Here is a 13,695-nt window from a genome sequence, read left to right on the forward strand (position 1 = left end):
TGGTAATGACAACAACATGCAAGTACATTGAAGGCACCATGCCACCAATGCTGGAGTATTTCCTCATAGCACATGAATAGAAACAGATTTAAGTAATTATCAAACAGTAGGACATATGTCCCAGCATTACAGTTAAGTCAGCACGTACCAATTGAGTTGTGTATTTAGTTTATTGTTGCAGATATGGTGGGGGGGGGGATGTCAATTAACAACTAGTATATTCCTGTAGTTTACATTACTTTCCTAGTCAGTGCTGTTATCTGTACCTTACAAGTATTAGTACACTACTGTATTGCCTTAGTTTGGACAGTGGAATGGCTGTTGACAACTGTATACATGAACTGGTTTTACCTGCAGTATACACCTCTTACCTGCTATACCTGTGGAGGAATTGCTTCTTAACACTAATTAACGTTTTCTACACATACTCCCAGATTCCAGGTTGATGTTATGCACATACCTGTCCATCTCATTTTGCACAGACTTTGGCCATGTCTTGACCACATGCAGGTGAACCGGGACATATTTAGACTATTACCCTCTTAAACCTTTAGTGACTTACAACACTGTTATACAGGATTTCCCAGACAGTAATATTATGTAGTACAGGGTGGGAGACAGTGATGAGAGATACCTTTTTATTCAGAGCAATTGAAATGCTCAAAATGCCATACAATATCAGAGTAAACCGTACAAGTACAGGGTATCAATCTTTTATTTCTGGTACAGTGTTCATATCTGACGGACCTGTGGGAGCAGTGCTTGTTAGCACTACCTGAATGTTGCCACTGAAATAACCAGAATCCACATTAGTATTATGCACATACATATCCCACTGCTACTGTACACACTGTGGTCACAGCTTGACAACATGGGGGTGTAGATGGGACATACTTGACTTATTACTCTCATAACATTGGAGTTGCTAGTATGACAGTTTTGTTGTGATAGACGTGTGACAATCAATTGTATTTCCTGTTTGCTGCTTAAACATCTGGGATCATACCACAGATTTCCCAGGGGGACAGAGTGACAGTCAGCAGATATGGGCTAATTTAATGGATGTTCTGGACATATGTGTACAGTTGTGAGGAATGATTCTGTATGCAGACTACTACCACTCCCAGGATTCAAATCATGGCTGGGTGTGCTAAAAGTACAACAGTTCACATCGCGGTTGCATGTGCTATTTTGATTTTGTTGTCTGTCTTTTTACTGCTTTCTGTCTATGTCTCTCTCAGTTGTACTATATGACCTCTTGGGATTACACCACTCATATACAGACATTCCTACACATGTTATTTATGTTGCACAGTGTGGGTAACAGTGTTTAATACAATGGCACTATTAAGTGATTGCAAATCTACATTACCATATGATATCAGAATAAACACATGCAGTCCAGCAGTTAGATCTTTCTTGTCCGGTTATTATGCTTTTATTTACATATAACATATATGAGACTCTTCCTGCCCTATTCTCTGGTGTATGCAGTACTTGCCTTACACAATATAGGTTTTATACAGGCAATTAACTTAACTTACTAATACTTTTAGATTTATTTCCTATGACAGTACATGCAAGAGAATTACTAACCTGTCTTGTCTTGCAACCACTCCAAGCGACATCCATGGGCCTCCTGGTTCACAGTCCACTCACTTGGCACTGTGTAGGACATAAGAGGAATATTTAGCCATACCTATCAATAATATACATACATGAGCTGGCAATTATAAAACAGGTAGTGGAGTGATACTTACACACAGCTGGGACTTCCCCTGTACTCCAAGCCTCTTGGATCCACTGATTCAAAAAAATCCCCCTTTCAACGCTTCAGGTTAACATAGTGATGCCTGACCTGCTCACCAGATTGGGGTACGCCAGTGGCAATGGTGAGGTGCTGGGCGAGACGGTTCCAGGCTTCCACTTTATATTGGGAACCCTGGTACTGGCCCTTCAGCAGTCTCTGATCATCCTCTTTCACAAGGGGTCCTGCATGACTCTGGACTCATGGACGCCCCAGCGCTGTGCCTAAAAGCGCACACCCTCTCCCATACCACTCACGGTACCTACAGGAGGAAGCTGCAACCAGTTATGAGATGTATTCCCACCTGTTGGGTTTAAATAGGGCCGATTTACCGCACTTTGCCATGATTGGACAGTTTTGAAAATGCTAACCTATGGGCAAACCTGCTTAAATAAGTTTGGCATTGCTTAAAGGGGTATACCAATGGGCATACTGAGTTAGCTGGCCTACACATTGCTTACACCTAGTAAGCTGGGCTATGCAATGCTTAGCATTGCTTAATAATTAATTTGCATTATATTTGCTTTTTGGCATTGATTTATTATTCATTACATGTTATATATGTGTCTGGTATCCATGATTCATGTGTACGTACACTGTATGGGGTCCTGAGAACTTCAACACTTTATTAAAATGACACATCACATCTGGGCTTACTGCAGTACTCCAGTTCACATATTTATGTTATATGGTAGGTTATACAACATAAGACTGTATATAGATTCCTTTCATATGTTCAGTTTGATTTTCCTAAAGTGAGGATTTGTTTGGTGATACCTCAGTCTTCACCCATGAGTTCTCCTGCAAGTATGGCAGTGCACGGCTCAACCAAGTAGACATCCAAAGAACACAGCCAGCACTTGGAGAGTTGGTTAAACCAGCATTTTATTCAGAAAATAGCAAGACAAACTGATTTCGGTATAGACACCAAAGCTTTCATCAGTGTGAATAGCGCCAACTCCAAATCCTATTTAAATGCACTCAAACCAACAAACAGTTATTGTGATTGGCTGATCATAATTGACCATTAAGACCAGGCGGGAACAAACCCCCCCCAGCCTGACTATCCATTTTTTCTCTTTGTTACTTAAAATTGTATGCCAGCCAATAACATTGTTTCTTTTGCTTTTAATAATATCAATAATAGTAAACCTAAACCTGGCAGATGGATGTAACAAAACATGTTTATATAAAGCATTGCTAGTCCTTTGATGTTTAGTGACACTAAAATGATAACTAACCCAAAATTTGAAAGGCTTAGATGCTTGGCCTACATAGAAAGCACCACAGGAACAGGTAGGAAGATACACCACCCAATCCAAAGAACAATTAGCAAAAAAACAAATATTGTATACCCTGGCTGTATTAAGAGTGGTGAAACTGCTAATTCTATTAATACTACGACAGTGGACACAATGACCACATGGATAGCATCCAATAGCAGCCTCCCCTGTGAGTGTTATCTGTGTAAACTGTCTATCCCTGGTTAATAGGTGCTTATAGTGGTTAAGATATGCAACCACTGTTTTGCCTCTACTAAAACCGAAATGGCACCTGTTATGAACTAGGTGCCCAATTTTATGATCCGCCTGCAGTATGTTCCAGTTACAATGAGTAACCTGACAAAACATGTCTCTATTCCTGCCATACATAGTAGTAAACCTGAGCTGGGTAGAAGTATTTCTAGATTTGGTCTTATATTCCATTAATTCCGACCTATCCTTCCCAGATACCTGATGGCAAGCCACAGTAATAGTCCCAGGTTTATAGCTCCTACGTTTAAATCTCTGAACCATATCCTTGCTGGAGTTCTCATATTTTGTAGCATCAGAACATATCCATTTGAGCCTAATGAATTGTGATTTGGGAATGTTGTGTATAACATGTGGCAGGTGAAAGCTGGTGGCATGTAATATATAATTATATTTGGGGAATTTACGGAAGACCTATGTATCAAGGGTGCCATCCAAATTCTTAGTGATCAAAACATCCAAGAAAGTTATCTGTTTTTGATCATGATGACATGTAAATTGTAAACCCCACTTATTATCATTCATGTATTGAATGAACTCATTAAGTTATTCCAAATCACCTCTCCAAATCAACCAACAATCATCCAAATAATGATGCCAGATGTCCATCTCAGGTAAATATATATTATGTTCCAAATAAGCCATAAACAGATCTACATATATAGGGGCAAAAGATGCCCCCATGGCTGTACCCCGAGTCTGCCAGAAACATTCCTCCTGATAATAAAAAATATTCATGGTTAGAACTCTTTCAGTAAGCCCAATGAGAATGTATTAAAACCAGGTGGATATAGTTCAGATATAGTTCAGAGATCTGTAACCAATATTCCACAGCCATGAGACACGCCCAGTGTGGAATATTAGTATAAAGGGCTGTAACGTCTAATGTGCTTTCTGGTTCTGTTTGTGCATCAGATTTAATCTGCAAGAATTCTGTTGTATCTTTTATTCTTGCTCAGAAATGTTTTAACAAGGTTCACAGATACTTAGTGAGAAAAACTGACAAGGGCTCAGTGATTGAACCCCTCCCTGAGACAATGGGTCTACCTGGTGGATTCGTTACGGATTTATGAATCTTTGGTAGCAAATAAAGGTATTGTCTACCAGGGTCTATCACCATCAAATGTTCAGCAGTGGCTTGGGGAATAATGCCCTGCTCGACTGCCAAATTAATAAAAATATTGATTTGTTTCTTGAAAAAAGAACTGGGGTCAAGAGACATGGGCATATAGTATCAGTGATCTCAAAAATGTCTAAGGGCTTCATTATTGTATTGGCATGAGTCCATTACCACCACTACCCCTCCCTTGTCAGCAGGCAGCACTACAATGTCAGAATTATTCATAAGCTCCTGCAAAGCTTCCCATTCATGATTAGAAAGATTATGTGTTTTAGGAATACCCTTACCATACTGTTCATGTAAATCTTGGAGAACTCTTTGAACAAACAACTGTACTGTGGGATGCATAGGGGGCATAAAATTGGACTTCATGAACCAAAACAAATCTTCATTAGTATTGTTCAACCCATCTTGAAAAAATATCTTTAAATTCAACAAACATGCAAAAAAGTATACATCATTCACAAAATCCTCCTTATGTACAAAGAAAGCCGGGACAAGATCCAAGACCCATGTGGGGGGATGTGCTCCCCACACCCCCATAACCAAGTATACCAACTCCAAGCTTACACTATCAGGTAGAAAAGGCAAAGTTCACCTTGGTGGCCAAGTAGTTTGCTTCCCGGTGAAAGGAGTTCGGTGCTCAGTGGTTTCAGAATTGTCAGCTTTCGTTGAAGTTGTCTCAGCCAAATGGAATTTGGGTAAGTGGTCTTTTGGGTAATGAAGGTAGACCCATACATATATAGATATAGCTATATAGATATATATATGTAATATATATATATATATATATATATATATATATATATATATATATATATTTATGTGAATACACACACACACACACACACACACACACACACACATATATATATATATATATATATATATATATATATATATATATATATATGTATATCCATTAGCAAATACCAATTTTATTTGTATGCATGTCTTTAAAGTGTACTGATTACATAGGCATTTTTGTCAGAGCATTTTAATTTCTCAGATGCACTTCAGTATCAACTATACTCAGAGGTGCTATTGTTACAACTGGTTTTCTCTTTACACTCTTCCCTTTATTACTTCCCTATTGTGAATGACACAGGGGTGCTAGCCTTCCAGGATAGTAACAGTTTGTTAACAACACGTGACTTTTGCCTGATGCTTTGGAGGTGGGGAGCCAAGTTCCACATCTGTGTTGGCACAAACAGAATTGTCTATTGTTACTCTCCTTGTTTTGGATCCAACCTTGGACTGCGTGTGATTGCCATATGTTACAACCAGTAAATAACTTTTTTTGTAAATTACTATCTTGAGTGCTTTATGTATCTGCAGTGGGTAATAGTGCAGATTGTAAGTATGATATATAAGTAGGACTCTTGTATATGTGATGTTTATGTGGAATATCCTTCTGTTGTGTTTTATGTCACCTAGGAGTATAACACCCTGGCAACCAAATCTCTGCAAACTACCCTTCAATGACGCTGCAAAATGATGTCATAGTGGCAGCTTTTAGGCAATATTGTGCTTTCTTACTCAAGAGGGGATGCAGGGGTGCATCTTCCAGAATGGAAACTTGGCAGCAGATAGTGGCTGATGTGACTGAAGCAGGACATATGATCAGGTGTGCCATAAGGCCAATGACATGATATCATCAGGGCATATGACAGCAGCTACAGTGACCTGTAAAAGGATGGCTACCGGGGCACCTGCTGCAGAGCCATAACTGACACCAACATAAGAGTTGGTGTCCACTGTTGGAAAAGCAGCCAGCTCACTGATAAGTGCACAATACCATGTCATTGATGTTGGTGCTCCTGTTTCAGGGAGGACAGCTATTTCACAGGAGCAGGTTCCAGATAGACATACCTATCTCAAGTGTTCAATAAGTCTTGTATACTGTGTTATTTACAGCAATACTTAAGTTCTGTGTAATATTAATTAAATTTAATTTTATTTGGGTGGAGAGTTGTAAGATTGAGACAGTTAGCAACACAGCATGGCTGATTACACCTGAGCTTGTGGTGGACATGTCATCTGTATCCGTGTTAACATTATTGTTAATGTACACATCATGAGCAATTCTTCCAGGACCATCTAGCATAGGCAGCATACTGTTGTCTGCACCTGGTAAGCCAAATATTTTGATGTTAGTACTGATAGGCAGTTCAAAGGAATACTTATTTTGTGATGTGGATGTTAGGACTGTTGTGTGTATTGTACTGCCTGTAATGACAGCACCACTGTTAGTTTGTTTGCATATATTGCAGTGTAGTAGTGTAGGTTTTAATTGCTTTCCTGTGTTTGCTGTTTATTATTGCAGGTGATGCTAACAGTGGAAGTGGACTGCTACCACCTAATATCAGATTATCGGCAGACTCCGATGATGATGGTGGGAACCAGAGGTACAGGCAGGGGGTGCAGTGGTTGAATCTGACACAGAGGTTGCCATTCATCCATCCCCTCTAATTCCATCTGACACAACCCATAGGCCTATTTCAACCCATTCCAGTGAGCCCTCAGATATTGGACAGGAGGAGGCTGAGACACATGATCAGGGTAGTGTGGTTACTGTGGCTTCAGTGCCTCTTGGCTATGGCTGTAACCAATTTGTGGCTGAGGTGTCACACAGGAAGGTTGTTAGGGGTGCTTGGAGGAGGACTGCTGCCTATCCTCCACTTGATCCTTGTGTGTCTTCCAGTGACACTCAACGTGTGTCTAGGGCCATCGTGGAGGCACAGGCATGCTCCAAAGGGAACTCCAGTGACATGTTTAGGGTTGCAGATGTAGCACAGGCTGACATCTGTGAAAGTCTCCACCATCTTTCTGATTCAATAGATTGGCTGAATGACACATTGTAATGGGCGGTGTCTTTGACGGAACTTCTCCTGGGAGGCGGATGGCATCCACATGGGTGTGGGTCAGCAACATTATCTGATGTTAAATGATGTGGCCAAGCCTGATCAAGCTCCTGTGGTGGAACTACTTCCACTGAACCATCAGTGGTTGAAGTGTCCACACCCAGAAATGACAAGCCATTGGTCATAGTACTGGATGTACTCATGAGGAGGGCTTGTCCAGCAGACATCATTTACCTTCATGTAACAGCAGTGCATCTGACCGTAGTCATGGATGTGCCAGTGCATCTCCTTGCAGAGCCTGTTCTCACCTCTAGCATGCATAGCTCACACCTGTCCAACATACAAGCATGCAGAGCTAGCACACTGATTGGCTGTGTTGCAGACACTCACATAATAATTTCACGTGAAGTGCTCATTTTAAACTTCATCCATATGCCTGCCTGTTTCTCTTCCGTACTCACACAAACCCACTATATTTTGTGGTAGCCTAGGCCTCCTGCCCTCCCACCACCAATACACCCTGTGAAAATGATGACAACTGTGCTATATCCTTGTTTTCTATCTTTTGGATTCAGGGATACACAAGTCTTTTGTCTGAATCTCAGGGTGTATAGCTGTGTTAATGCTTAGTATATATCGGTTTCTGATGCTGTAATGTTAATTTTACTGCTTTTTATGGTGTTTGAAAATGTCTACATGCCTCAAAAATATTACACCAATGAAGCTGGTCCAGGCCATGATTAAAAGTGGGATAAAAGGCAGAGCAACAGGGCAACTTTTCAAGTATTTTGGCCTTATGAACATAGACAGTTGTTAGCCTAAAGTTTCTTGCATCACTGCTTTTTTAAATTGTCCATAGGGATGTGAAGTATGAAACGGGAAAGTGTGTCATTGATCTCTGACTTTTCTCTTTCATGACATGCCTTTACAAAAGTATGAGGCTGGAATGAGAAGATTCATTGACCTTCGATACTTCTGAGTGGTAGAGATAACCCAACTTTTACTTACTTACATTACCAAGTAACAGCATGCAATGCCATTCATTTGTATTATGACCCAATTATGGTTTAACAGTCTGGGTTCGTCACTTACCTTGTACATCCAGCCACTTCTACTGTTTTTGTTCTGGGATAACTCTGTCTGATACTAGGAGTACACAGCCATTACATGGGTAGGTAAAGGTTGTGAGCATTGCTTAACATCAATGTTAATTTATGTATATGTGTAGGATGAAGCTTTTAACCCCTTAGCTGGTGAGTGAGTGTGCTATGCATTGCCTATTAGACAATGCAAGAGCATATTGAGCACTCCTATGTCTGCCTAGATGCACAGCAGTTTCTGCTTCCCCCTCTGACTCCTCACCTGCTTGCAGTTGCAGTGATCTTGCCTTTGGTGGTGGGATGTGCGCCCCTTCCCCTTTTTGATCCTGCTAAAGCTGTTTTCTCAGGATGATGTTGCAAAGCATGGCACAGATGGTGAAGATTTTGGTAGATGTACATGGGTTGCACTGCAGGGTTCCCCCAGATGGATTTAGTCAGTGGAACTGCAACTTCAACCACCCAAACACATACTCTGTGTTATTTATGGTTTGAACTTTTTTCTCATTATGGTGTTCTTCAGTGAGTGTCTGTGCATTTCTGATAGATGTCATCAGCCATGGTTCCAGTGCATAACATGCATCCCCCAGTAAATGACCCTGTGGGATATTGCTCATAGTGAACATCTGATACAGTTCGGATGTGTGCCAGATATGTGAGTCGTAGTAACAGTCTGGGTTGCCAGCACACACATTCAGGATGATTTCAATCCCATATCATTGCACATGACCTGGCAGTTGATGGAGTGGAATCCCTTTCTATTTATGTACAACCTGCTCTGTTCCCAAGTTTGTGCCTTAATTTTTATATGTGTACAATCTATTGCACCCAGTACTTCAGAGTTTTGTGCTATATGGTAGAATCCTGCATATGTTTGACCCTATCCTCAGGATTTTGGGGAAAATATATGTTGACACTGGTATGTTGTAGCACAGCATCCAGGAATTCACGCTGATGCCTGTGACACCCCTACCATGTCCCCTATTGGTCCCTGAAAAGTTCCTGTAGCTAGAATTCAAAGCACTACACATACCTTTGTCTCGAATGATATTGATTCCTCATGGTTTGCTCTGGGTTTGAGGTGTGGATGGCAAAAGTTGCAAAGTTCCTGTAGTTTGTCTCTGTCTACCCTGTACCACTCTACAATTTCAATGTCATGCAGATTGTGGTAGGTTAACTGTTTTCTGAAAACTCTTCTCCTTCTTGGCTGTGGTCTATTAGCAACAGCAGCAGCAAAGACTTCAGCCTATTGCACATACACATGGATTAAAACTGCAGCATCCCCTAACACTCCTTCGGTGTAGACTGCTTTCTGTAGCTGTAGTCCAATAGGTTTTGGAATTCACAAGTAAAACCAGCAGTGAGTCTACACAGTTGCTTTATAGCTTGTTGAATAGCTCCTCCATCATGGATTGATTGATTAGCATACAATTCAGCTGCTTATGCTGCCACTAGCATACCACAGTGTTTACCCTGGTAGCGGATCTACTCACCATGTAGAGACACTTACTGAATACAAAATGGTGTACTACTGTGTAGGGTTTATTGATTCCCACCCATAGTTTTTCCCAGGACCAGTTTCACTGAACAGGAGTAGTTTATTAAGTTTGGCTCATGATCTTGTACAGGCTGTTGACCTTTTTTATTAAATGTTTTTTAATCAAAGAAAAGGGATTCCTTTTTCACTTAGGAGATTCAAGAAAGTGAACCTGGAGAGGAATGTGTTGGGACAGATAGAGTTTTTTTCCTCAGAATTCTGATTCATACTCAGAGGAGAGCATATTATCTGAATCTCTCTGTCAAATATTCTCTTTCTTTGGGACTATTTCTAGAATGCACTAGTATTATCATTGGGAAAACACTGGGATTACTCAGTCCCTCAGAAAATGCCATGAAATGTTACAACTGGAACTCCCAAAATCTCCGCCTAACCAACCCAGTGCTCCTAGCTTTGGAGAATGTGTTTGTCACAGCCAGTGGTTTCCCTGATAGCCAGCCTGCTGCATCTGAAAAAGCAATAGAATGTATGAAATTCCTCACTCTTTCAAATTTCTATGCACTTATTCAAGACCTGGTCCAGCAGCTATAGATCCCTTCCAGCTGCTACCAAGTATTTTAACTGTAATCATTGCCTTTCTAACAAGGATAGTAAAAACAACTGATAAGCTTGGTAATAGTTTCATCTATTTTTCAGGTCACAACCCACTGTTTAAAGTGTGTTTGTGACACTGTAGATAATGCATCCAGAGCTGTTGCCATTGGTTCTGTGTTGAGGAGGTTTGCCTTGCTGCTTTCTCAGAACCTCCCAAAGGATAGAAAAAAATAGATTCTAATTCACCTTTGGATAGATATTTAGTCTTTGGTCCCTCTGCTAAAAAGGCAAACAAACATTGGATGAGAGTGGTAAGCTGATACAGGGAATCTCTCAGATTTTTCAGCCCTCCTTCTTTAAAATTTGCAAGGGTTTTTCTACTCCATCATCTCATTTTAGAAAAAAAGAAAACAAGCAATCTCAGCAAAATACTGGTAAGCAGACAGTTTACTATCATCTTTGAGAACAGCAAAATAAATGCTCTTTGCAAGACTGACTCACAACAATGAAAAACAACAATTTCCAATCATTGGTTTTATAAGTGAAGAGTACAGGGGTACAATGACCTCCTGATCTGGATGTGAATCCTTCATGATCAGGTGGGCAATGTAGAAGGTCTTCCTAACCACTTTGGCAATGTGAGTGTAAAAGAGAGGTTACTGTCAACTTGGGTCCCCAGGTCCCTGATAACTTCTTCCGTGTTTAATGGATTACCACCTATGTGGTAATTAGGGGTTACCTTGTTTTCCCAAAGGGTATGACTATACATTTTTTGGCATTTAGCTTAAGGCCATAGCTCTGGCACCAGTTATCCATTTCTATGAGACCTCTCTGGAGGATGTCTGTGTCTGATGGAGTGTCAATTATGGTCCCAGTTTGCAGTCATCTGCAAATTTTGTCAGCCACAATCCCCCTATGTTTGCCTGCACTTCAGAAAAATAAATGCCGAACAAGAGGGGGCCCAGGACTGAGCCCTGTGGGACACCGCTCATGACTGGCTTAGAGTCTGACATGGCACCAGCAACTCTAACCCTGTGTGTTCTGTCCTTGAGCCAGTTTGCAACCCATCTTGTGACATATGGGTTTACATCTAAGCTGGTGAGCTTTTCTATGATGCCCGAGTGGGGTATTGTGTCGAACGCTTTTGCTAGGTCAAGGTAGGCTCATCAATGGCCTTAGTGACTGTTTCAAAAAAGTCGACCAAGTTCAAGAGGCAGGATCTGCCCTTGACAAAGCCAAATTGTGTAGGATCCAGTGTCTGTAGGTCCCCAATGTCTTTATTTATGAGTCCCATTATGATCCTCTCCATAGCTTTGCAGACAAGGCTCATCAAGCTTATGGGGCGGTAATTTCCAGGGTCAGTAGAAGCACCGCCTTTGTGGAGTGGGACCACAGTTGCCGTGTCCATTCTTTGGCATTATCCTGTAGTAAGGCTAAGATTAAACAGCAGCCTTATGTGTGGGTTTAGTTCCTCATTGAGTTCGTGTAGCACACAGCCGGGGACACCGTCCGGTCCCATTGATGCTGTGTTTTTTGCTTTAGAGAGCAGCTCTCACCTGGGCATCTGAGATGTTTGGGAGGCTAGACTCTGGTGGGATAGATATTTCTCCTTTTGGGGCAGAGGGGAGAAATTTGCACTGAACCTGTCTGCCAGTATGTTGGCAATGTCTGTGGGTTCAGTGATTTTTTTTTTATCATTTTGGACTAATTCTGAGCATATCTGGGAGTTTCCACCCAGATTTCTAACATAGCTAAAGAAGGCCTTATGATTGTCTTTTGTGTCATTAGCGATTTTTCTCTCAAAGTTGGCCTTGGATGATTTTATGATTTTTGCTAGTATTGATCAGAGATGCCTTCCCTTTTAGGGATTTTGCTCTGTCATGTAGTAGCTTTCTCCTCTTGTTGTAGAGTTTGTTTATGGCTGGGGTCCACCAGACCGGGCGCCTGCCTTTGGTGGAAAGGGTCTTGATTTTATTAGGGATTGCTTGATCCATACATTCCTGGAGGTGCTCGTAGAAGGCATTTGTAAGGGTTTCAGCAGCGTGGGCTGTGGTTTCCACTGGCTCGGGAGCCTTGAAGGATACCACTCCAGTCTTAAGAAGTGTGAAGTTTGCTTTTGAGAAGTTCTTCACTGTGGTCTTTTGCTGGGGTGGGGGGATGTGGATCTCCAGTGAGATTAATTTATGGTCTGAGCGCACCAATGAGGGATATACTTCGGGTGTGGAGCATCTTTTCCCCATGTTTGTGATGATCAGGTCTAGTATATTTTCTCCTCTTGTGGGAATGGTGACTAGTTGTTCCATAGCATTTGAGTTTATGAACTCCAGGAACCTTTGGGCTAGGGTGTTGGAGCTTGAGTAATGTTCCCAGTCTATGTTTGGGTAGTTAAAGTCACCCAATATGATGGTGTTTGGAGAGACATTCATACTCTCCAGTGTCTTCAGGAAGGCTGTGTGGGTTTCCTGAGTTTGAGAAGGTGGTCTGTAGCATGTTACAAACTGTAGGGCAGTTTTACCTATGGTTAATTCCACCTGGATGGTCTCCGATGCTTCGTGCATTGCCACTAACCTGGAGGTGTGGGTATCCTTTATGAATATGGATACTCCCCCACCTTTTGTGGTTCGGTCCGGATTTTGGGGCCGGAACGCATGATATGAGGTATAACCTGATAGTGCTGGGGTGCTCTCAGGAGCCTTGAACCAGGTTTCAGTCACAGCACAGACATCGATGTTCTCCATACTGAGAAGGGCTTCGAAGGCGTGCATCTTGAGGTTTAGACCTGGCATGAGCAGTATTACCCTTAGTTTTTCTCCATTTTTGTTTTCTAGGGCAGTAGGTTTATCATTTGAGCCTTGCCTAAAAAGGGGGAACCCTATGGGGTGGTGCAAGGGGGGGCCTTTGCCAATATCCCGGGGGGGGGGGGGGGGGGGGGGGGGGGGGGTGGGGAGAAAAAAAAAAAAAAAAAAAAAAAAAAAAAAAACCCAGGGGGGGGGAAAACAGGTTGCAAGGGGCCGTTCCCTTTGAGCGGAAAAGGGGGGTTGGGCCTTTTTTTTTTCAAGGGGGGATGTCAAATCCCAGGGGCAAAACAGACAATTGATCCCCTTTTTTTTTAAGAATTTTAACATTGCCTCAGATGCCCAGATTCCCAGCTGAACAGGAGAGGACTCTAGCAACTGACCCACA

The sequence above is a fragment of the Protopterus annectens genome, chromosome 5.part0, assembly GCF_019279795.1.
Source record: "Protopterus annectens isolate FY-2018-M chromosome 5.part0, PAN1.0, whole genome shotgun sequence".
NCBI lineage: Eukaryota > Metazoa > Chordata > Ceratodontiformes > Protopteridae > Protopterus > Protopterus annectens.